This window comes from Sphaerodactylus townsendi, linkage group LG08, assembly GCF_021028975.2.
Source record: "Sphaerodactylus townsendi isolate TG3544 linkage group LG08, MPM_Stown_v2.3, whole genome shotgun sequence".
Taxonomy (NCBI): domain Eukaryota; kingdom Metazoa; phylum Chordata; class Lepidosauria; order Squamata; family Sphaerodactylidae; genus Sphaerodactylus; species Sphaerodactylus townsendi.
In genome coordinates this window covers 37,715,031-37,741,744 of record NC_059432.1, presented here as the reverse complement: position 1 = coordinate 37,741,744, position 26,714 = coordinate 37,715,031, and the positions used below count along the sequence as shown (strand labels likewise).

At 42.4% G+C, this 26,714-nt stretch overlaps 1 protein-coding gene across 2 annotated transcripts in view; it reads right to left on the bottom strand.

The window, feature by feature from the left end:
- Window positions 1–26,714, bottom strand: part of LOC125438337 (heparan sulfate glucosamine 3-O-sulfotransferase 1-like) — an 86,707-nt gene that overhangs the window by 13,417 nt on the left and 46,576 nt on the right. The window contains exon 1 of one of the 2 annotated variants that reach the window (XM_048506724.1): window positions 3,492–3,659. The exons of the other annotated variant lie outside the window; for it this stretch is intronic. The gene's annotated coding sequence lies outside the window, so the exon portion shown is untranslated. Of the gene's footprint in view, window positions 1–3,491; window positions 3,660–26,714 lie in introns of those variants that run through there. 2 annotated transcript variants of the gene reach the window in all.

Sequence of the window (26,714 nt, the reverse complement as noted above, 5' to 3'; positions counted from 1 at the left end):
GGCTGGCCATTGCCTTCCTCTTTAAAGGAACCCCAGCCTTCCTTGGAAATCTCCAATCCAAGTGCTAACTGTGTCTGACTCATTTCCAAGCCCTGATGAGATCAAACTAGCCAGGCTGTTAAATGGAATATAAGTGGTTATATTAACGTATCAAACAGGAAGCTATTCTGCAGAGAACTATCAGAAACTGCCTCCTCAGTAAGTACCTAGACATGAAAAGTAACATAGCAAAGATTCTTCCAGAACTTTTTGCATGAACTTTTTTCGGAATCCCATTTACTTGCTCTTGGCATTGTTCTTCTACCTAATTCTCAGCCTACTAGAATTAGCCCCAGAACAAAAACATACAGCTAGCAGTTTGTTTCTGGAATATAAAGGTGATAAATTGCATATCCCTGAATCAGGATAATGTATGAACAATTAAAAAATGAAACCACAGTAACCAATGCAGTCTTCTTAGGCATTCTACACATTTAATCAGAACCCAAAAAGAACTTGCATTAGGAGGACTTTGGGCTTGTGAGAGCTGTTTGACACTGCAGTGGCACTTGGCAAATCTTTGAAGGGAATTTTCAAAATGAATTTGAGATATATTATAAACAAATCTGCTTTTCACTACACTATACATATATTTTTGAACCTCATCAAAGGATTCTTAATGCACACAAAGCATTTTGTTTAGAAGATGAAAAGGGACACAAGATGCTACCAGATGTCAATGAAGATTTGGAGATGTAAGGGACATAACATAGATACAGTCACAGACTCTGGCAAAGTGATAAACAGAAGCACTTCATATCTGTAAAACTTATTTGGTTGATGCTGACACTAAAGAGGAAGCATTTTCATTTCCATTAAAACTCATAGCCACAAAGCTTGAGGAACAAAAAGAAAAGAAAGGAAAACAGCTGCATGGTGGCTACAAACATGAACGGCAAAGCAATTGCAATTGGCTGCAGGCTTCCTTTTCACCAGGTATATATACTAGAATAGATTAAAAAGTAATGCTATGGTAGGTTAGCCTAAACTATAAGTACATTAAATGGTTGGCAGGTGATGTTTCCAGATAGGCATTTTAAAAAGATTTATTTTCCCAGAGGTAGAATTACTTTTTTCTAATTCCTGGTTCTCATAAAATGAGAGGGGAAAGTCGTGTTGAGAGTGTGGTTTTGAAAAAAACAAAACAAAACTCTTTCACCCTGCCTTCTTCCTCCCCACATATGCTTGCAGGGGTGTGCATCAAATTCATAAAGGGTAACTTAAATGCTTGTACACAAAACCATCAGTCTCTATGTTTCCAAATAAACTGATGAAAACAAAATAGAACACAAACATAGCATTTTGAAAGTGGAGTCTTCCATGTGTGTATCGTATTTTAGTAACTTTAAAGTAGATTTGAAAACATTCAATGTGAAGCTGAGTTGGGGGAAATATCAGCTGGAATTGTTAAGGGCAGTGGCCAATGTCAATCTCAATGATGGCAGCACTGTAGAGGAAGTACTTCCTATCAGGAAAATGGTTGAAGATAAAGAGGAGATAAGGAGGCAGTTCTCCTAGGCCATGGGACCTGGCATTAGGGGGAGAAAGCCAACTGTCTGTCCAGTCAGGATGATTCTTTCACAGCCCTCCACAGCTATCTGATCATGGGCAAAGAGGATAAAAAGCAGACTTGCAGCTTGACTCCATTTCAGGACTAGATTTTTTGTAGTCCTGGTGGCAGGGCTGGCATCAGCATATACTCAGATGAGGCAGCTGTTAGAACTTATATCTGTGCCAGTTCCCTTGTGAGTCCTTTGCCATCCATGTGTCCTGTTGCGCACATTACCTGGTGCCATCACGGAAAGGACTTCAGGTACAAATGGCTGTGAGGACAAGTTGTGGGAGGGCATGTGAGCAGGGTATGGAGGGATGCACAGGCTGGTAGTGAGATATGTGAGTGAGTAGGGGGAAAGAGGGTCCCAGTCAATTCTCTGCCCAGGGCCATGTAGAATTTGGAATCACCACTGTTTGCTGCTACTGTAGACTGTGCCTTGGATTTCTGCTGCCTGTCTCCTTGTTCCTCCGTGTCATGACATTTGCCCACAGAGGACTTTGTTTTAAAACATTATTTTACTTTTTGTTGGTTTTGGTGGGGTTTTTTTGTATTTGTTTTGCTGAGGGGCAATTTTTCTCCCATTTCTAGTAAATAGTTTTTCCTGGTTTGTTTTGCACTGGTTTTAAAAGGGGTTTTAAATAGTTGGGTTCTGCAGATAATCCCAGATTGGAAGACTTTGATTGAGTACTGCAGATAATCCCAGATTAGAAACTGTGACCTGTAATTTCCAGGGTCTGTTCCAGACCTGCCAGAATATCATGAATCACTTACTGCATAGTGTGAAGGCTAACCATCTGCTGCACCAGCCATTAAATGTGAAAATGCTGACAGGGGTTCCAGAGCACAACCTGATCATTGACTTTAGCACTCACTGGAACTCCACCTGGGCTATGCATGAGCATCTAATGGAGTAGTCCGCCAAAAACCTCGGGGTGATACTGGACCCATCACTATCGCTGGTTGCCCAGGTCACCCAGATGGCTAAGGCGGCGTTCTACCATCTGCGGCAGGCTAGACAACTGGCCCCCTACCTCTCCCGCTCTGATCTGGCCACAGTGATCCATGCCACGGTCACCTCTAGGTTAGACTACTGTAACTCGCTCTACGCGGGCTTACCCTTAGCCATGACCCGGAAATTGAAGCTCGTGCAAAATGCAGCAGCCAGGTTGCTGGCGGGAATATCTATTAGGGACCGGATTACTCCGGTCCTGTACCAACTATACTGGCTGCCGATCGAGTACCGGGTCATGTTTAAGGTTCTGGTTTTGACCTTTAAAGCTATTCGTGGCCTTGGACCAGCATACCTACGGGACCGTCTCTCCCTATATCGCCCTGCTAGGCCCCTCCGCTCCTTGGAGGTGGACCTTCTGGTGATCCCTGGCCCCAAAGTGATCCGGCTGGCCTCCACAAGGGCCAGGGCTTTTACGGCCCTGGCCCCTACCTGGTGGAACAGGCTCCCAAGTGAGATCAGGGCCCTGCGGGACATACAGAGTTTCCGCAGGGCCTGTAAAACGGACCTGTTCCGCCAGGCATTTGGCCAGCCGGGAAATCATCTCACTTCTGTGGAAAAACTGGCCTCCTGTGGGGGGGTAGGAATGTGGAAGGGGAAACAATTTTAATCGCCATGTCAACTTTGAATTTTATAATTTGTATATGGTTTTAACTGGGATTGGGGGTGAATTGGATTTTAATTGTTTATATGTATGATGGACACCGCCCTGAGCCCTTCGGGGAAGGGCGGTATAGAAATTTAATAAAATAAATAAATAAATAAATAAATAAAAATAAATAAATAAATAAATAAATAAATAAATAAATAAGAGTTCCTCTGTATTTTTAATATGGATCTCTAAGGTGATCCTCCTCTACACTGTATTTTAGAATTGAGATCACTCACCTTCTTTAAAAGTCTAGTGAAGTGCTGTGCTTGGAAGAGTCTTAATGACTCACCGGCTGTGTCTTCCTCTTCACCAACCACTCCTCCTCTTCTCAGTCAGAGGTTGCAACAGCTGAAAGATTTGAAGCTGTGTCCTCTCTTTTGGGGGCAGACTTGCTTCAGTGATGCACATCAGTCAGCCTGGGGGCCAAAACATGCCTGAATGAGGCAGACTGATTCCCATACTCTTCCAGCATGGTGTAGTGGTTAAGAGGAGGAGGAGGAGGAGGAGGAGGAGGAGGAGGAGGAGGAGGAGGAGGAGGAGGAGGAGGAGGAGGAGAAGAAGAAGAAGAAGAAGAAGAAGAAGAAGAAGAAGAAGAAGAAGAAGAAGAAGAAGAAGAAGAGTTGGATTTATATCCCCCCTTTCTCTCCTATAGGAGACTCAAAAGGGCTTACAAACTCCTTCCCCCTCACAACAAACACCCTGTGAGGTAGGTGGGACTGAGAGAGCTTAGAAGAACTGTGACTAGCCCAAGGTCACCCAGCTGGTGTGTGCTGGAGTGTACAGGCAGGTGAGGAAAAATGACATGTTCGCATAATCAATAGGCAATACTGACTTTATTCATGCATAGCAATGATGGAAATGGCAGTCAGCCATGATGATAGATGAGGAAATGTCCATAGGACACTTCAGTAAATGGTGCACAGAATGGAGAAGCACAAGAAATGGCGGGCGGCAAAAGGCAGAGAAACGAAAGTGAGAGCTCCAAAATCAGGCGGGAGAAATAAACCACTTATCTCCACAGAACAAGCAGGAAATGTTTTGAAAACATTTTTGGCAAAAGATTGCTAGTTTAGCATTTCCAAATAAAATGCTTTGAGGCTGGAAGAAAGGCTTTTCAAAACCTTTTGGACCAAAAGCCGTGTGGAATTCCTGCAAAAATGTTTTATACTCCCACCTCAAGACATTTTATTTGTGTTGTGTGGAAAGGTCTACTATTTCTACCAGTTCCATCTAAACTTTTTAAAAAAGCTCTAAAAAACAAAAATAAAATATTTTGAAGTACATTATATTGGGAAGGGGAAAAACAATAGTAGGGTCATTGAGGAAGTAATTACACCCTGTGTGTATGGTTCCAGATACACATTTCAAAATACAAAATTTGGTGTCCCTGAAAAATAAAAAGAAGAAATTTGGGAGAACCAGTTTCAAGAAAACCTGGTTCTGTTTCAAACAAATGATAGCACAAGCTTTCCTAACCTTTGTCTCTTACATGCTTTGTCGTCCGAGGGTGGACTCATTCAGGACGAAGTCCCTGCCCAATAATCACACCACACTTTTGGCTGGGGTAAATCAATTGTCCATAGCCATTCTTTATTAATCAAGCAGAAGCATGAGGCACAGCATGGGTCTTGATCTGATTATATAAACATCACACCGAAGCTTCAGCAGGCGGGTGCCTCATACTGGAGCTTTGCTCCACTGTGGGGCTCTGCCAGGCGGTTGCTCCTGGCAGGAGGTGCTCCCCAGATGCCCTGTTTGGCAGGGCAGTAGCCCCTTGCCACTGTCGGCCATTCCCGAGGGGAAGGGGTAGCTCACTAGCTCCCTTCAGCTGGCCCTTCCAGATCAATACCCATGTGCCAAACCGCTGATTGTTATGACAATCTAGCCCAACCCCTGGCCCAACATGGGCACCTGCCTGTTTCCAGCCTCCTTAAGGTTGGAACAGAAAAACTCTGCCTTGCCCACCCCGATCGGCAACTTCGGCCCATGGTGATTCACAGCTGTCTTTTATTACCATTTTTCATCATTTTTACAAAAGTAAGTAGTACGGTTTATTTTACTTCATTGATAACCTGCCTTTCACTCCATTGGAGATCCAATGCAGCTTACATCATTCTCCTTTCCTCCATTGTACAGTTTACATTTGTTTCCAGGCATGAACATTCAATAGGGAGCCCAATCCTTTCAAACTGAAAGCCATTAATACAGTTCAGCAATGCTGCTAATGGTAAAGGTACTGCACTCTTGGTAATCTCCTTATCAACAGTATTTCCTAGCTTTGATATTTCTTTGAGCCCAACAGGTTGAGCCAGAATAATACTCTTGGCTTGACCTGTTCATGCCAATTGATAAATGCCTCACTTCTTTCTCTAATCAGGTCCAAGGACCATTGACAGACTTTACATTTGTGCTCCATGGAATTGCTATGGAATAACATTTGGCTCCTAAACTGGGCTTGATGTCTCCATAGAGGCTTTGTTGATTAGATTTTTCTCTGAACACAGCTCTTGCCTATCAGTCAACTGTCAGTTGTAACGGACTAAGATTAAGTAGTTGCTGATAAGTACCCACATAGCATACAATTGAATGGACAAGAGAATACATAGGACTTTATTTTAACAATCTGAAATCAATGTTTCTGACATTGTGTTGTATTCCAGCAATCTCCCTACCGTGAGAAACAAGAAGGGTTAACACAAGAGATATACTGAGACTAAAAATCCTTCTTTGGAGCTCTGCATGTAACTAATTGCTTTAAGTAGTTTATGCTAAGATGCATTACTAATCCTAAATATTAAAAAAATCATTTAAAATCTAGAACAGTCACAAAATATAAAACCAATTAACTGATGCACAAATAATGTAATGCAACAAAGCAAAAGTCTGAATGCAATCTCTAATCAATTCTCTCTCCATCTCCTATAATTCTAGAGAAGCACAGGAAATACTGAATTACAGTCCAAGATCACTGACACGATGCACAAAGTTTAACTAAGAAGACAACATGGACGTGCTATTGATGGGGAGAATCTGTCCCTGTGAATGTGTGGTCAATTCCCCACTGAGTATTAGATCCATGCTCGTCACGCCAAATATCCAGGTTTCCTGCAAAACTCCCCACTTCACCAGTGCCGAACACGCATTAATCCCATTTCTGGCGTGCCCCCCCCCCCCACCGCACGTGTTATTTTAGAACCTGCATGGAAGTAGACCTTTTTTAAAAACACATGGGCAATCTGGAGCGGTGGGGAAGTTGGGGGGGGGGGTGAATCCGGATTCATTTTCCCTGTCGCTGGTAGTGACGTGGAACCTCCCATCCAATGAGAATGCAGTGAGCTGTGCACGATGTGCACACAGCCTTTTAAAAAAATTTGTGGACTGGAGATCCATGTGGATACAAAGCAACATGGGGCCGGTTTTGACTGATTGACTCAGTAGAAGGCAATACAAAGCAGTGCTACACGTCATATCCATGTGGATCCAACTACAAGGAGATGCACAGAAACAGGGCTTTGCTTTAATTTCCCGTTTCTTCGTCTCCGCATAGAGTCGTTCTGCGCACACTCGCGCAGACATGGATCCGCAAGGTTAAAAATAAAAAAACAATTCCCGCCCCAACACAATGCAGCAGCCAATCAGGAAAGCCCCTGAGCGGATCGCGCGTTTGATCCGCCAACCGTGGTGAGTTCTACGTTGCTGCTGTGTTGCTGGGAACAAGGATCATTCGGGGGCCACAAGCTGCGATGGGGACCATCAAACCGTGATCAAAAGGTGCCGAATCTTTCCAAACCTGGATGTATCTAGATTCATTTTTTCAGTGGGGAATCGACCTGTATTTAGTGTATTAGATAGATTGACCTCTTAAAATTCAAACTTGTAGCTTGGGCATACTCTAGGCACAGCCCTTGCTCTTGAATGTGCAGATGGTAGGTGCTAAGTTCATTTTCAGTAGCCCTCTTACGCTGCATCCGTTTGGTTCAGTAGGCAGCAATGAGAGACGAGGCCCTCAGCTGTGGCACTGAAACTTGTAGCATCCACTTTCCCAAAAGACATACAGCTACAAACAGCAAAAGGGTGTGGAAGATTATGTCAAAGAGAGTCCCAAAGATTTAGCATCACAGGATATAGGTGTGTTGCACAACCTTGCATATGAAAACAAGACCCAGTCAAAACACGAAATGGTCAATTACTCCTGCCCCATTTTTTATTCTACTCTGGCACTGGACTAAGCCTGAGTTTTTGACAAAACTGAATAAGATCTTTTTTTAAACTTTTTTTTTTACTGGTTACATGTCTGTTGTTTCTAAGTTCTTTTGGCGGATTATTTTTGTATTTTATTCATTTCTTGTTATCTGTTAGCTACTTTGTGGACTGCTTCAGTAAAAAAAAGGTATAAATAAATAATTTAATGAAATACAATACTTGAAAAACATGTATACTTGTTTCTTGATGGAAAAGAGATGCATTTGAAACCAAAGAATCTGGAGCAAGCAAATGCAATTCCTAAAGCAACAGATGCAACCCAGAACAAGTCCTGCACATATTTGTAGCTGTGTGCTTTACTCCCATTGATTCTGGATGTCCTTAAGACTGCTGACATTCTGAATTGTACCGATTAGGAATAAATCATCTTAAATCTTGTGCCTTTAGTTCAACTTGGCAGTAAAAGGCCAAATGTTCAATTTCTCACACTTAATGATGCTGAATGCAGGAATTGATCTGAAACATTATACAGTGTAGTACTTTGGGATATCAAAGGTTATGTTATGAATTTAATGATGTAGAGTAACTTTTACCAACGCTCCAAAATAGATGAGGTCTACCTTGAGAAAGATGGTTGCATTTAGGTCCTTGTGTCTACAACGAATTCTTGTAGAATGCAATCATGTTTTTTTTCTTTTACAAGCACTCTCTTTTCTGTACGATTCTGCAAACACCCAATATCTCTTCAAAACAAGTTGGAGTAAAGTCAAATTCCAGAGCCCTGTGACCTTTACATTTAAACTGGGAGAAGGGACTGAAATATAGCAATAAGACCATGTGTATTACAACAACATAAACAATACTAGGAACTGAATATGGGACCAGACTATTTGCGGGGGTGCCTTCTGCCATATAGACAGGCCTGGGTGCTGAGGTCACGGGGGCGGGGGGCTGCTGGAGGTTCCTTCCCCCTCTGAGGTGAAGCAGGTGGTGGCTGCATGGAGGGCTTTCTCTGCAGTAGCCCCTACTTTATGGAATGCTCTCCCATCAGAGGTCCAACAGGTGCTGACTTTTTGGTGCCTGGTTAAGATTTTTGCCTGGGCGTTTCATTGATTGATGCCATCTACTCTCAGCCCATTGGCTTTCCTTGAACTTGCCCTTCACCTGTACCTGGGGAAGGGGTGGTTTTCTTGGGTAATTGTTTCAGGTAATTTTGGGGTAATTACCAGGTAATTGTTTTTAGGTATGTTTTTAGGAGTTTTTATTGGGCATATGATATTTTTATTGCAATATTGGGAGTATTTTACACTGTGTGATCTGCCTTGGGATGGAAATCTATTAAATAAATAAATGAATAATAAATAAATAAATAAATAATAAATACATTAATAAATAAATATACTGAGTTTCAGTCTGATTTGAAAATAGTCCAGAATTTTAGCACATTCATAAACTGACTTTATAATGGATAATGTAACAAGGAAGACCTCCAGCTGTATGAAATCCATGGGGTACTATATAATTAAAGTATAAAAATTTTAGGTATGACAAATAATACTGCTGACACTGATACATCTGAACATTGAAGTAAGGGAATAAAGAATGAAGCTCTAAATTAGACAGATCAGCATTTGTACTTTTGTAACTCTGAGTATGTTTTTTTCTAGTTTTTCAAATATCTTGGTGTTAGTCACTGGATATGCATGTAGTAGAAGACACCTCAAATGAATGCTGAATGCTTGATAAGTAGCTGTGATAGGAGTTGTTGTACAACTGGACTATGGAAAGGGGCTGTGGCTCACTGAAAGAGCATCTTCTTGACTTGCAGAACGCCCCAGGTTCAATCCCCAGCATCTCCAGTTAAAAGGACCAGAGGTAGATGATTTTAAAGACCTGGACCCCTGGAGAGCCACTGCCAGTCTGAATAGACGATACTGAATTTGATGGACCAAGGGTCTGAATCAGCATATGGTAGCTTCATATGCTACAGTGACAAATTCTTCTAGATGCATGAAGTCATGTAAATGCACACTGTGAATTGGACTGCACACCTGAGTCACTGACATTTATTACCATGGTTGCATGACCACTGAAATGAATGCCAAAATGGATTGTGAATGGAAATCTATTTATATGAGCACCTTGCCACAACTGAATGAATTTGAGAATGTGAACCAACACATAGGCCATTTCCACATGAGCCAAAAAAGTCGGTAAAACGATGGTAAAAACAGCATTATGGATGGGGAGTTTGCATGGCCACTGCTGAAGAATGATGCAGCAGTGATGCAGCAACACTCCAGCAGCCCCACAATGGTGTATTCGAAAACTGCTCAACGAGCGAGTCTTTTCAACAACAGCATTCCACAGCCAGCATTGTGCGAAGCGCCCGCCAGAAATCAGTGCTGCACTGCCCACAATGGCAGCCCACGCTGGCCAATCCTGGTGCTGAATGCCCGTGATGTCTACCCTGGGGAAAAAAGAATGCCGTGTGCAAAGCGCCACAGTTCAGCCAATGTACTACTTGTCCACGGAGCACCCGCCCATACGAACGCTTTGTGGCTGTAGCATTGCCAATAGCACCAACAGCACAATGCTGTAATTGGCTGTGCAGAAATGGCCATAGAGAGGAGGAGTTCAAAAGAAGGGCTGAATGTGGAGGTTGCAAGGAAACCTATCGATTAACTTCCAAATTCAACGTTTTTTCCCCATCCCAGTTATGTCCCAGAGAACAAAACAAAGTCACAGAGAGCTGCTCTCCACATACCAGCAATAATATGGAAAAACAGAATACATGAACAATACCTTTCTTTTAGGTAAACTTAGGTGGGAGGGACACTTGCTCCTCTTTCTCCCACTTGCCCTACCTATGGTAACACCTCTTTATATAACCTATATCATGGGGGCAACTGCTACTGTAAGCAACTAACAGTGCAATCCTATGAAAAATTATAGCTTTCCAAGTCCACTGAAGGCACTTGAGTGGCTTAAAGCATGGTTGAGTCCAAAGTTTAGATCTCTGCATTCTCAGGATCTGATGATTAGCTTTGACAGTTCTGCCAGATTTTTTTTTTTTGCTGAGCAAATCTCTCAAATGTGTTCCAGTTTGAATGCTGGTGATATCAAGAGATCTCCAGATTGGAGGAGAGAAGGAAAAGGGGAAAGGATATGGTGGCTTTCAGCAAAAGGAAAGAGGAAATAGTGAGGAAGAGGCAAATGAGATGCCTCCCATGAGTCCTTGCAGGTTCCTACTTGTATTTATTCTAATTACAGCTAATTTAGCTATGAATCTCTTTATATTGCTGTGTAGGCAGTCACATCTATATTTAATCATCAATTGTAATTCTTTGAATGTTAGTTACAAGCAGACTATAGAAGTATGAGTGCTATCTTCAGGAGAAGCAACAAAACATTCTTTAGTATGCAGAGTACCATAAAAAGAACATGTATATGCATTATGGTGTCAGAGGGTTGACCCAGAGAAGCCATTTACATGCATCGAAGAGAACTGTGTGCTCAGGTTAAACTTGCTTTGTTTTCCTCATAAGACCAAGCCAAGAGACAACACAAACAACTTTTGAGACTGAATAACAGTTTACTTTGGTTATGGATTGGTTTCAGGCCAGGTTATAGGACTGAAATGACCAAGATTGCCCTACTGAAGGCCCTACACTGGGAGACGGATAGAGGGAGTATGGTCGATTGCCCACGGTCAATTAATCACATGATACTCATGCAAAATATCAAGGTTTCAGCAAGAACTCTCTACTGCTGAACCGCTGAACATGGATTCATCCCGGTTCTGGCACTCCCCTCCCCACCAGCACGTGTTATTTTAGAACCTACAAGGAAGTAGACCTTTTCAAAAAACGCGTGGGCAATCTGGAGTGATGGGGAAGTTGGGGGGGGGTATATCCAGATTCATTTTCCCCACCACTGGTAGCCTCCCATCCAATGGGAATGCAGTGGGCTGTGCGCGATGCACGCGAGACCTTTTTTTTATTTTGCGGACCGAAGATCCACATAGATATGAAGCAACATGGGGCCAGTTTTGACTGATTGACTGAGTAGAAGGCTATACAAAGCAGTGCTACACGTTGTATCCATGTGGATCCGACTACATGGAGGTGTGCAGAAACAGGGCTTCACTTTAATCTCCCGTTTCTTCGTTTCCACTTAGGGTTGTTCTGTGCATGCTTGCAGAGATGTGGATCTGGAAGTTTGAAAATAAAAAAAATCCCGCCCCAACACAATGCAACTGCCAATCAGCCCCTGAGCGGATCACGTGTTCAGTCCATCTCAGTGAGGAATCCTTCATTGCTGCTGCATTTCTGGGAACAAGGATCGTTTGTGGGGCAGAAGCTGCAGTGGGAACGCTGAAACTGTGCTGAACAGGTCCTGGTTTTTCCCAAACCAGTTTGTATCTACATTCATTTTTTTTGGTGGAGAATTGACCTATAATTCCCCGTGAAAGAACAAGTCTGGAATTCAGAGGTGCTCATGAATCCATGCCTACCAATAGATGAGCAGATGGCAACTGTGGCCAGGAATACCTTTTACCAGGCTTTCCTTTGGCATCTGAACCATTTAGGCCCAAAGTCCTGTTTTATAGGTAAAGTCAGTCAGTCACATTGACTTAGATTTTGTATATTACATTTCCAGTCAATCAGTACAAGATAATTTATACATAAAAGGTACAAACATTTCCTTCCTCTATATGTGAACTGTGTGTTTCCACAAGAAATAATCCAAATACCAGTGTTACTGATCTTTTTCCCAAATTGGATCTTAATGGGGAATATTGTCATTGCGTTCAATGTAAAGTTGTTCAACTGTATATTATAGAACAAAGGAGACTCTTTTATGCTGCCCAATAAAGGCAGCTCATGTCTCTGCTTCACTGACTACTCTTCAAAATATGCTGAGACCTGGTTGCTACAACTGCAAACTTATTTTTTTAACCAAATGAGTACATTGCCATTCCACTTTTAATGAGTATACTATAAGTGGAACCCATTTATTTACATTTTCAATTTACAAGTGGTGGAAAGGGATTTGTCTAAAAAAGTAGGTCAGTGGCAGATACCTGAGCACAGGCAATTAATAATAAAGCTAAACTAGTATATAAAAATGCAGAATCAACAACAGTCAACGCATCAGTTCTGGATTTAGCTTGTGCAAACGTTACACCATAGCAGCTGATCTTGCCTGTGGTAGGGATAATATATTGATTATCCATGTGTCTGCAGCATTTATTTATTGAGAGGTTTTTGGTACATCTTTCTTTCAATTCATGAGCAGAAAATTCCAAAAGTCTGTTAAACCAAACTGTTCCTATTTAAATTAGCTGTCAGCTGGCTTTCACTATAAACTCTGAAGTCCACAAACTCTTTATCTCAGGTGCTTCCTGTTGTGTTTACTTCCAGAATCAGTTTAACAGACAGCCATTTACTTATTTAGATTTACACAAACAGTCAGGAACCAAGGTAACAACAACAAATACTATACAAAAATCAATGATCTCTCACAGTCCAATCCACAGACTCAAGTGGCTGGGAACAGGCTGCTGCTGTTTCGCTTCTGGACGGCTTCCAGGTGGGACAGGGAGATAGTAAATGCCAGAAACTCCCAGGCTGCCTAAAAGCCCTCCATAGCCCAAAATGGATCTATACCACCTGAAAGTAGGTCTGAGGGCTATGAATTTAAGTCTACAGGCTACACTGGGGCTGTCCCCTGTTCCAAAGACTGGTGGAAGCTGAGTAAAGTTGGTTCCACCTGTGGGAACACCTCCAAAAAGTCCCAGCCATGCCGGTGTCCTTTTGGATGCTAACACAGACAAGGTCTGCAGTGCCTGCCCACCTCCCAGTTTGCCCTCCCCGTAGGCATAAGTGCCACTCCCCCCCCCCCATAGGATTGGGCTGTCCAAGTCATTAAAACACATAATTAACCAGATGATTAACAGAGCCCCCTTAAAGCTGTCCTATCAGATATCTAAAATAGCTTTGCTTTACAGTCCCACTGAAAGGCCTCAAGAGTGGACACCTGCCCCACTCCTTCATGTGTCTGAGAAGGACTGCAACAGAAAATGCCCATGCCTGGTCTGCAACAGATCATATTCTCAGGAGTGAGGGGACTTCTAGGAGACCTTTTGTCAGGAACACAATTGCCATGTGGTTCGTACCATCAGAGATGGTCCTTCGAGTATGCTGGGTAGCAGGTCCCGAAGGGCTTTAAAGATTAACAGCAGCACCTCAAATTAGACTCAGAAACAAATAGAAAGCCAGTGATGAGACTTCAGGACTAGTGTAATGTGATCATAATGATTAGTACTAAGGAAAAAAAAGGCTGCATTTTGTACCAGCTGAAGTTTCCAAATCATCTTCAAATCAACTTCAAGGGCAGCCGCAGCCCCAAGTACAGTACAGTGCAATGCCATCTAACCTTGACATTATCATAGTATGGCTCAGCATAGCTTCATCTGCAGAAATAAATGTGCTGAAAGCCTAGTAATATCCAGCTGCTGTTTTTTGTGCCTTTAGTATACTTTAATCTTAGATTATTCCTTAATCATGCAACTAAAACGCTACACCTGCAAACACTTAAGAACTGACTATTAGAGTATGATTCAAGATTTCTTTTAGAATCCTCTGAATGCAATTGGGTTTAAGCATTTGATTCCCTTTTTCACCCTGTACTGTTCTTACTTAAGTATCAAACATTACTGAATCCCCGCTGCTGCTTCAAACAGAGGCTTGACCAGTACTCCCAGTGTGAGAGTCAGCATGGTTAGTGCAGTGGTGGGATTCAAATAATTTAACAACTGGTTCTGAAATGACTCAGTGGTGGGATTACAACCAGTTCTCCAAACGATACAAAAATTAGCTACCGGTTCTACTGAACTGGTGCGAATAGGCTGAATTCAACCACTGGCTAAGAGCAGCAGACTCTAATCTGGTGAACCAGGTTTGATCCCCCTGCTCCTCCACATGAAGCCTGCTGGATGACCTTGGGCTAATCACAGTTCTCTCAGAACTCTCTCAGCCCCACCTATCTCACAAGGTGTCTGCTGTAGGGAGATGAAGGGAAGGTGATTGTTAAGTAAACCATTCTGAGACTCCTTAAAGGCAGAGATTGTACAAATTCAAATTTTATTTAATTTTCAATCCCTTCAACCATAGGTTGGTAGGATCATAAATAAAACACAAAGTACAATAAAACAATAAATACCATAAATACCAAGATCATTTTAAAACATGCAAGCAATCTGACTACAGCTTTAATCCAGCCCACATCATTTAAAAATAAAAATTTCAAAATTATATAATGACTGGAGCACATGATAGCAGAATCAATATGAGATCCCAATATATCACACCTAGCTATTATAAGCAAAGGACAGTGTAGCAACCCATGTGAGATTATCTCAATAGCTCCAGGGGCACAAAAACAGTTTCTTTCAGTCTAGGGAATACCTTTAAGCTTCCTGCATATTCAGCTGTTGGGAGTGAATTTCATCTTGCCAGAAAGATTAAACATGCATGCTTGGAATTTTTTAATAGTAACCAAATAATTAGCAACTGTAGAGGAAGTTGTAGGGATATAATGGTAATACAAAGAAGAACATTTCTTATGAGAATTGGTTAATAACCCAGAATTACTTCTGATACAGTTTCCAAAGAAGGGTATAGAAACCAACTCTTTTTCTGTTTCGGTCAACAGAAAGGCAGCTCCATCAAGTGGGGGTGATTTCCACCAATTTCCTGCAGTGTCCCCTGCTCCCCAAGAGAATTCTGGGGGGCTCAGAAAGCTACAGCAAAAAGGAGATTAAAATATCACTCCACAATTAGGATGCAAGCCACTGCATTTATTTTGTAAATGCTACCCCCAAGCCAAGGCTCAGCAGCAGGGAAATACAGCCTTTTGAATAATGAAATGCTAGTAGGACTGCTGAACAGTTTATTTACTTTTCTTATTAATTACATTCTCTATGCTGCCCTTTTCTTAAGTAACTCAGGGCTGCATGCTTGGTTCCTTATCCACCCATTTCATCATTTTCTAAGGTTAAGTCAGTCTCAGTGATAGTGATTGGGTATTCAGAGAACTACATGGATGATCAGAGATGTGAACTGAACTTCTTTGACCTCGCCTGGCACTCTAGTCACTACCCATACTTTCTTGATTTAAATTTGTATGCCGTAAATGTATCGTTCCTAAATTGAAGATGATTGAATGAAGAAACAAAAGACAAAGACAAAGCACATAATGTTTCATTTCTGAGCCATTCCACACACTACCTTTTAAATAACTGGGGTGTGGAAGAAGAGATACAAATTTGTGCAACATGACAAAAATGTCAACATGTGTGAACAGAAGCTCAAGTTTGATGAATAAACTGAAAATGTAGACACATATGCTTTTTATCTTTCTTTTATTAAGTCAACAACTGTGACTCCACATGAAAAAGTAAGGAAAACCAGGAAAATGGATCAAAATTATATCTAACTGCACTTATAGGGCAGCAGTTGTTAGGAACACATTGAAATGACTGTACTGATACAATTGTTTACATTGCCCCTTGCAGTAATGTTTCTTTTTGTATTTAATAAGACCTGGAACAAAAATATACCCATATAAAAATTCATAATGGAAAAAAAAAATCTTGCAAGTGAATTTTTTTCTAATTGAAACCTGCATCAGAATTAATGTCAAGAGTCTTCAGAGTGGTATGTTAAGAGAAGTCCACATTTGGATTTCAGGAAACAATCTGTACAACCTTAACATATATTGTCTTACGACCAAAAGAATCATGCTAAAATATGCCATAGAAATAGAGGCAGAATAAAATTCTGAATTGTTAGATGTTTCTTCTCTGAAGAATGTTCAAAATGTTACTCTGGCTATTTCTGCACAGCCAGATTTGCGGGGCTGCATCGGCATGATTCATGACAGCCCCCTGGAACAGTTTCCTACCTTCTCCCTGGCTTCCGTTGCTCTGAGGAGGCCAGGGAACAAGCCCCTGTGGCCAGAGTGTCGGCTAAGCGACGGAGGCCAGGAGGCATGTCCCCTGGCCTCCTCAGAGTGACAGGAGCCAGGGAGAAGGTAAGAAGCTGTTCGGGAGCGGCACAGGGAATACACCGGCTTCCACCTGCTGCCGTTCACTTGGCAATGGGTGGAAGTCGGTGTATTCCAAAAACCTCGCCACCTGAGCAAGGTTGAAAAGCGGCATGCGAACAGCACCCCAGGGACAGTGTTTTTTCCGTCCCTAGGGCGCTGTTTTTTTGGTTGTGCAGAAACAGCCTCTGTGTCATTAGCATGTGAATTTTTAAAAAGTTCATATAAGTTTGTTATATGAGAACATGTACTATTATATAATTATATAATTTTATTATTATTATATAATTATATATATAGTCATAGATTGCAATATATTGTCTTATTACATAACTAACATGTTATGTGGTGGTGGTCATAGGTGACTTACAGCGACCCCATGGGGTTTTAAAGGCAAGATATGTTCAGAGATGGTTTGTCATTGCCTTCCTCTTTGTAACAACCCTGGTATTCCTTGGTGGTCTCACATCCAAATACAAACCAGAGCCAAACTTGATTAGCTTCTGAGATCAGGTTAGCCTGGGCTATGCAGGTCAAGCTATTAATATATATCCATGTATTGTACAATTATATCATCTTCTAAAATATCTGTATATATAATATATTACAGTTTCTAATCATCTGGAATAACTAAAGTTGGCGGGGGGAGTTCTCCCTCCAGCCCATGGGAAAGTTTTAGTAGGCCAATTAAGATTTCAACTGAGGTAGGCAGGAAAGTTTCTTGCTGTTATGGGAAAATGATGACTTCAAGGGTATAGCTGCGATGCATAAAGAATCATTTGTACAATAGCAAGGTTATAAATATATATTTCTCCAGAATTGTTCAATGGACATTTCTTTTTATACTTCTAGGGAGTTTCCTGAAAATTACTGCTTTTTAAATACTAACAGTTTCGAAGTACTGACAACATGGGGTTGATAGGATATTTTTACAAAAACAGCTGGAGCATTAGTAATAGATTCCAGCAATTCTCTAACTGCATCTCCGGAAAAAGTTGCAGTCTAATATACAAAGCTGAAATCCTCCTGAGATATTGAAGAGAACATTTTTTTCTGCTGCTTTAAGCACACCAGTAGTCATTTGAAGAGTTTACATGGCTTTCTTGTCAATACCTGCTGGTCACAGTAGGTGGAGAAGCAGATTCTCTTATGATGCAGTTGGTAATTAAGAATGGTGATAGCCATAGCTATTCATGATTAAAAATTTCAGTACCCCCATGCAGAGGGGGAAAAAAACCCTATCAAGAACTAGTAACGTTAAATATATCCTCAGGAAAGAGTCTGTCCTTTGAGAGAAGGCCTGCTTTCTATCCTTGTTGAAAATTAAAGGAAAACATTTATGAGCATAATGCACATACGTGACATTCAGCTCCATCCAAAGGGGGGGGGGTTGCGCTGTGGAAGCAGCGCACATCATTGCCAGTGGATTTGTCCTCCCCAGGGGTACTTACCCCAGCAGAGGGGCAGACACACTGGAAGGTGGTCATTGCCATGTCTTGTGGCACCCAGTACCACATCAGTTATCCTATGCTATTGCTAGTCATATTGGCACAGTAGGATGTGGTGGAGGTGGTTTCAGGGGCATAAGTCAGCTTCCCCTCTGGTTTTGTGGCAATTTTGCCACGGCCCCAGCTCTTGGACTTTTGGGTGGTGAAGTCCATTGTGCTCAATGGAGAGTCCTTTGGTGGCAGGAGGGGGTTCTTAGTTTTTTTGCTTTCCTGAGCCACTAGAAAGCCCTCTTGGAGGCGGCAGGATGGCATCATGCAGTGTCACATCCTGCCACTGAGGATTTGGATGGGGCTGCCCGTTGCTGAGCTGGAACACGGCTGGGCTTCTCCTAGAAGGCTAAAGTCCAGCAAATCTAAAAAACAGTAACATTTCAAAGGTTTCAAAAGCCATCAGTGGCAATTTCTTCCTCCTACCTGGGAAACTCGTTCTACAATACTGGCACAATTTTTAATGTGTAGCACATGAATGAGATGCTGTTTCAATGACATTCCTGTGAAATGTACGACTGTGGGAAATAGCATATAAAGTTTTGTAAGCAAACCTACAACAGTTAATCTATGTCTGAAGAGCAACAGAAACTGTTAGCATGTAAATCTTTTACAGAGTATTTCATACATCGTTTAGTTAGGAATATTCAAGCTAGCCTTAAGGCAGCCCATAACCCACTCTCAAATTCTTGCCTAATACTACCTGTGACAACTTGTCTCCTATATGATTACAAAACTGCACTCTAGTATTATCGGACTATTAAGCACTATATAACCCAACTACCTCCACTGAACCCACGTACAGCATGGTTAATAGTGAAATCGGTCCCATTTAAATACAAGGAAATATGTTACATTTCTAATCTTTCACCACACAGCGACTCCACAATCCAAATAACTATGGAACCATGTGAGGCCAGCAGAGCTCTTATTTGCTTGTTTTGAACAGCAGCTTTCTTTTTGCACCATGAGGCAAATCACCTTTACACTTACAGAGAATTGTTCAAGTGGTCTGAAGTGTGAAATGGGGGTCTGCTATTCAAAGTTAACGATTCCTGTAGGATACACGTCATGCCCTGCTGGAGTATCCACATGATTTTTCAGCAAGCCTGTGAGGTCTCAAATGTATTTACTTATATTATTTACAGTTAGTTTGCCTTTCTTATTGAGATTCAACATGCATTACGTGCTGTAACTCAAAGTAATCAACAGGATGAGCCATCTAATAAACAATAGACCAGGGGTAGGGAACCTGCGGCTCTCCAGATGTTCAGGAACTACAATTCCCATCAGCCCCTACCAGCATGGCCAATTGGCCATGCTGGTAGGGGCTGATGGGAATTGTAGTTCCTGAACATCTGGAGAGCCGCAGGTTCCCTACCCCTGCAATAGACCTAAGATCAGAGACTTCTGAAAACAAAGCAGAAGGATTAGACCAGGGGTTGGGAACCTGTGGCTCCCGAGCCACTTGTGGCTCCCCCGCCCCTTTACTGCGGCTCCACCCGGGCACAACACAGCTGTCCAGGAGCAAGGACTCTCCTTCGATCTTTCCCCGATCAGAATGGTGGACAGCATGCCCGAGTAGTGCCATGGAGGCAGCTGGCAGCAGCCCTCATCCTTCTGCCACTGTCAGCAGCAGTGGGGGAGTGGCGGGCAGCCATCAAGCCCAGCCCCAGCCACCTGGCTGGGACTGGAGGGAGGACAGGGCCGGCAACAGAGCCAGTAGCGCGGTGCATGTGGACCTGGCTGGATAATAGGTGATAAAGCTGTACTACAGTAGGATGGCAGCCGCTAGTGGGCGCACCAGCAGCATACTGAACTGACACTTGGAACCATGCTCTGAGTGAAAGGGAAACTGTGTACAAAACTTGAGAGCGTGATTCCAAGCGTCAGTTCCGGAGCCTGTCGGTGCCCTTTGTAGCTGGGGCTGCCATCCGGCTGCGTGGGCACGGCTCTCCTCGCCACCCATCACCCTGGCCAATCTAGCCTGGTTCATACAAGCACGCTCTGCCATCGCTCGTTGCCGGCCCTGTCCTCCTCCAGCCAGGGTGGCTGGGCCGGACTCACCGGGTCACCGGGCCACTTTCTCCCGGCCGGGCTGCCGCACCGTGGCAGAAGGACGAGCTGCTGCCAGCTGCCTCCATGGCGCTCTCGCTCTCCGGAGTGCCCGCAGTCATGGTCTGATCGGGGCTCTCCACGAGGTTCCGAGAGGGGAGAGTCCCCACTGGCTGGCTCTATGTTGGCTAATTACGGCGAGGAGGAGGGAAGCACAGCAGGGCCGAGGTGGAGAGGCGGGAGCTCTATAGATTCAGCAAGCTATCCTCATTTCAAATGTCAAAAGGTATCTGTGGCTCCAAGTGCTCTCCCCTTCATGGAAAACGGGTCCAAATGGCTCCCTGGGTGCCAAAGGTTGCCGACCCCTGGATTAGACAATGTATGCTAAACAATGCAGAAAATAGAATTACCTAAGTACAAAACAAGGCAATGGGAGTAGAATAATGCTTATCATACATAATAGTATAGTCTACAATCCTGACCCCTTTATTAAAGGATCTTCCTGTTGCAAAATAGCTTTTTACAAAAATGCCCTACCACATAGGCCATACCACATAGTGGGAGCCACAACAGAGAATTATTGTGTACAGGCATTTATACCAAGTTGCAGGGCAGAAGTTGCAGAAGGTAAGCAAAGCTGTTATAACAAAACATTGGAGGAGACATGGTTCCAGTCTGCACAGCACAAATAATACATCCTGAGGATGTTTTAAAAAGAACCATCTTGGTTTTTTCCTACTGTCAGAATAAATAAAACATCCTTCGGACATTTTTAAAAGAATCCCTCTTGGCTTTATAGTCTGCACAGTAGATGTCTTTTATTTTTCCAACTCCCTTTCCTCATTAGACCATTTACTTTCTTTTTCACAGCAGCTTATGCCTGCCATTTCCTGCAGCTTGAGAGTCCCTGCTGCCGCCATTTTCTGCATTTGTTTCCCATGATGGACATTACCTCTAATTCCACCTCATTTGATTGCTATTTCCTAGTAAAACATTCACGAATAAAGTTTATTTTCCCTGCTGATTCTACTCATGTGTAATTTTTTCCTTTTATTTTGTTTGTATTCATTGCTGTGATGACATGGATAAAAGAACTGCAGCCACTTGGAAGACTGGTCTACCTCCCATTAAGCCTCCGTCAATTGTCTTTGATAAACTAAAGTCCATTCTGCACAGCACAAAAAACATCTGGGATGGCTTAAAAAGAGGCGACTGCCTCTTTCCACTCTACACACCCAAAATAAGACATCCAGGAGGACATCTTAAAAAGAGACAGCTTAAATGTGGGCTTTCCAGGCAGTGAAGGTTTCAGAGGGGGAAAGATGATGTTTTCTGCCTTACTGTTTTGCTCTCTGGTCAGTTTCACCATGAGGTTGCACCTGACACTTTGTGTGCAGCTGACGGGATTCTCTCTGCTGCCATTTGCTGAAGGTTGCCCCAGGATGTTTTCTCTGCAGGCTCTGATTCTAGATGCCTTCTCAGCCCAAAAAGTACATACTTGTACTCAGCAGGTCCTTCCGATTCTGGCAATATACAGTTTTCAAATCTTTAAAAATTTTCAATGAGCTATCTCCGTAGCTATGTAGAAGCAAATACAAAAATCATAGCCACTCAGAAGATCCATCTACTTCCCACTGAGAAGCACTGGGTTGACCTGTCCTCTGTGGACCAAAAGTAGTTTTTTTCTTACTGCACAAGTAGTTGGAAACATAAGCCTCTTTGTATTCGCACAGCCAAGCAGGAGATGTCTTAAAAATGATATCTGGGGGGAAAGTCCACATGTGTGTGTGTGTGTGTGTTGTGTGTTTTTTTAAAAAAGCTTTAAGCTGAAATAAAGCATCCTGAGGATGTCTTGGAGGAAAAGCTGCATGGACCTCCCATGCCTTTTTTTTTTGTGTCCTCAGGATATCTTATTTGTGCTGTGAAGAGTGGACCATGGGCATGCATATTTTGAAATCCAAGGCCTCGAAGTGCTTTGTATAGATTGCCAGCGCTTGATTTAAACACAGTACAGTAGAACCTCGGTTTTCGTTGGTAATCTGTTTGGATTACCTTGACAAAAACTGAAACTGGTGAAAACCGAAGTATGCCGTTTGCACAGGCACAACGCAAATGGTGCAGCTAACTTACACAAAAGTTGCCTTGGATTTAGTTGGTATGCCGATGAAATCCGAGGTGACCAACGAAACCCGAGGTAAGAAACGGCTGGCGATGATCAACAATAACCAAAACTGACGAACTCCGAGATCAACGTAAACTGAGTTTCCACTGTAACAGCAGCTAATGGAGAGGCTGCAGAATGGATGTAATATGCATGTTTCACCCAGCTCCTGTAAATAAACTGGTTGCACCATCCTGTACCAAATGAAGTATCCAAGTTGAATGCAAGGGCAGATCCATGCAGAGTGCATTCCAATAGCTAATTTGTGATGTTACCAGAGCATGGATTCATATGGCCAAATCAGCTGAGTCAGGACAGGAGTCCAACTTCTGAGCTAAACAGAATTGGAAGAAAGTAGGTTTTTTTAATTTTTATTTTGCAGCTGCATTAACTAGCTTCTCCAGTATTATAGCTCTTAACCCTAAACAATATTGGCCTTCCTTGGAAGCTGTCCATGGTTTCGCTTAGCTTGCATTACACGTCAATTTCATTCGCGGTTTACTCAGTGCCCTACAGGCATTCTACCTTGCTGCAACATGTCAAAAAAGATTTCCTTATTCTACTTCTTTTTCCACAGCAAGCCACATCTAATATGTCGTAGTGAGCAGGAGGTTCTCACAAAATTCTTGAGAACTGATAGCAGAATTGTGGGAATTACATTGTACACTCCTCTAAATACTGACTCTGGGGTTTAATCCATGATATACATTTTTCTGCAACTAGGGGAGCAGAGGTTAGTGTTTGAACAAGCAAACTCTCACATGCATTCTGAGGGGTCACAACATGACCAAAAATATTTATACTGGCTCTAATAATTTAAAGTTAAAACCTGAAATAAATGGCTGTTCTTATGCTGATAATTTGCAACACTGCAAAGTGTTCCCAAAGCTTCCAAATACATTAGCAAGCAATGATTGCAGAAGAGCTTATTTTTGGGGTTTTTTAAAATTTGTTAAGCATCTTATACACTACTCTTAGCAAATGCAAGCATTATAGTTAAGAAAAACTGGGGCAGATAATGAAAAGAGTAAACATTGCCAAATTAATTGTAAAAACTAAAATGTTCTGAAACAGATAAATTAATAAAAGCAATGTTTTTTAATTAGACATAGTAATAAATCATGCATCTTTTAGAAACACATTGAAGGGCGTAGCTGCAAGTAGCCTAAATTTAACCTGATGGGCAGTGACGCCAGGGACGTTTAAAAAAAATTCTTGGGTGGTTCATTAACACCAGGAAAGACTGGTGACCCCATACTACAGGATTTGAATATCAGATTAAAAGAATGCAAATTTGGGAATGTGGGGTAATTTTCTGACAATTTAATGGATTCTCATTCCATAGATGAGAACTTTTCGCTGAGGCTAACCTGTAAGTTCATTCAGACTCAGTGAGTGACAAAGACTTCGGAGTATATTTTAGGGGGAGCTGGTGCACCCTGCAGTGATTCACAGCAGAACTGGGTCAATGAAGAAATTAGCAGAATTTTGACATTTGTAGAGCCCCCCCCCCCCACCCGCCCAATCATGTTCAAAGTGCAGTTGTGGGAAGATCACTTTCAGAACACAACAGCCTCTTTCTAGTGTGGCAATTCATGTTGTAAATTTCCAAATTTCCAAGTTAACCCAGTGTGATGAGGTTGGTTTGAGGTTTTGTCCTCCATTGTTTGGAAGTTAACATACTGTTTGTTGCCAGACATTCCCTGGACAGCATAATGGGATTACATATATCTTCATTCCAAGTATTTGAAGCTACCTCACAGGGTGTTTGTTGTGAGGGGGAAGGGAAAGGAGTTTGTAAGCCCCTTTGAGTCTCCTACAGGAGAGAAAGGGGGGATATAAATCCAACTCTTCTTCTTCTTCTTCTTCTTCTTCATCATCATCATCATCATCATCATCATCATCGGGGACAATAGAGATATCCCATGAAAATCACAGTGTATTTTCACAGCAACATCGCCGATGTACAAGGGGCCAAGACAGCTCTGGAGGCCAACTAAGATTGCCCCTACCCCCTGAAACACCCCTAAAATTCCAGCATAGCCTTGGGCAGAGCAGGTGTGCCAGTGGAAAGCTGAGCATCCCAATGCCCTGCTGCGACTGGGTACCAATAGGTTTTCCCCTCCACCAGCACATGTGCCCTGGAGAGGGAAAATCTGCCAGTGCAAGCCTGTGTTGCCTCCAGAGGTGGAATTGCCCCTCTCCCCTGGATTATGGTGCCAAATTTTCAAAAGCAATGAGATAGACTTTCCATGGGACTCAAAAAAGGGTGTCCAGGTCTACCTCTCATTAATTCCAATGGGAAGCAGTTCTACAACACTCCATTTTAAATATGAAAGATTTAAAGTTCTGGAGTGTTCTCTCCAGCCACTCCTACTACTCCTGTTACTTATGGAGAATAACTGGTCCATGTACCATGGGCCCTTTCAACATCCTTAAAATGTAAAGGGCCATTATTTCCAATGGCCAGTAGACAGCCCATTGAAAATAAGGATATTTTAAAGTTTAAAGAGCATTTAAAAGAGCTACTGCACCATGGACAAGCTGGAAAGTGCCCTCTTCTCTCCCTTGCTACCTCACCAGCTTTCAGTTATTTTAAGGTCATGCTTCTTGGATACTAATATTTTCAAACCCAAAAAATGTCCCAGAAATTGTATTGGCACTTCCAAAACTCCACAATAATAACAACCATGCTTTCCCCAAAATCCAGAAACAAAATTAAAAATGAATAATTTTGAACTGCACACCCCTACTAGCTAAGAGAAGGAAGTTTGGTTAGGGTATGGTAGGATTTCATGAAATGTTTTGTTGTTAAATTCACTTTACTTACCGTACTTTACAATATACATAATACTATTAAGATTTGTACATCAGATTATTTTATTATTTATTTATTTATTATTAGATTCTATAGACCGCCCAACCCTCAAAGGGCTCTGGGCAGTGTACAGTAACAGTCAATGCACAATAAAATACAAATTATAAACATTGAACATTAAAATCCCTTAAAAACACAATAGCAGCAGTATCATAAAACCCATATTAATCTATCAATGGTGTCCAATCCTAATTAAAGATGTTTATATGTTGTTGAAATTTTTATTTGTGATTAAGAAAGCTGATTTTGATAGATATGCAAGCAAACAAACTATTTTTAAAGAAACAATGCAATTGTTTTGAGTATGAAGCTTGACTCATGACTTAATACAGCAGGAGGTTCCATGAGTCATAGGCCCTTTCTGCCGGTGGAGGGGTGGGGGCCATTTGCACAGGAGCATGAAGAGGTGGCTTTGCACAGAGCCGCCTCTTTCATGCCTCCCCCACTGAAATCTTGTCGCCTGGATGCGTCAGTTGGGATCACCACGCTTTCCCTCTGACCCCTGGAGGTCGGAGGGCAGCGTGGGCGGGTCCCTTACAGCCTCCAGAGCACGCTGGAGGACGAGGTGAGTGGAGGGGATGGGGAAAGCATCGTCTTCCCAGCGGTGCGGTTCGCACCGTGCCGATGGGAAGACGGCGTTTTAGAACGTCAACAAGCGAGGTTATTAGGAGCAGCTTCACGCCACTCCTGGGCGGCCAGGACAGCGCTGCTGTGATCCAGCAGCGCCTCCTGTGCAACAGCTGCCCAGGGATGGCATTTTTGCTGTCCCTGGGCTGCTGTAAATGGCCCGTGCAGAAAGGGCCATACAGTGCAGTCCAAAACAGAGTTACTCTAGTCTAAGTCCATTGACTTCAATGGGCTTTGACTGCAGTAACTCTGTTCTGGATTGCACCGGTAGTCTCTGAATTAAGAAAATCTCTGTAGTACGATACCAGGGAATTTTTAAAAAATCCCCTAAATCAGTGCACATTTGCCAGAATCAGAGATTGGACCAGCAAAGTCAAAATACTCCTTTTACTTTGGCCAAAATTTGGGATTAGTTGAATGCACAAGAATCACAATAGATTTCTAAATTCCATGGTGGTACTTACACTCAGAAGCTGAAAACTCTCTCTGCTCATGTTGCTAAATGTGAATGTTACTGCAGGACATAGGCTTCTTCTGCATATGCAGAATAATGCACTTTTAATCCACTTTCACAATTTTTGCAAGTGAATTTTGCTTTTCCACACTGATGCAAAGTGCACTGAAAGTGGATTGAAAGTGCTTTATTCTGCATGTGCAGAAGGGGCCACAATGTGCAGAAAAGAAACTGAGTATATACTGTGGCCAATTGGACTCATAATCTAATATGCCTCTATGCTGAGCAGGGAGATTTCAAGCTTACATTTCCACTCAACTCCTACAAGGCCTTTATCTCAAATAGCTAAAACAGGTGACAGATGGCTTAATGCTGAATTCCAGAAACAAAATTCAGTATTCTTAAACAAAGAAAATATATCTATTTTCAGTGAAAGAGAAAAAGAGTCAAACACATATGAAAATAAAGCATAAA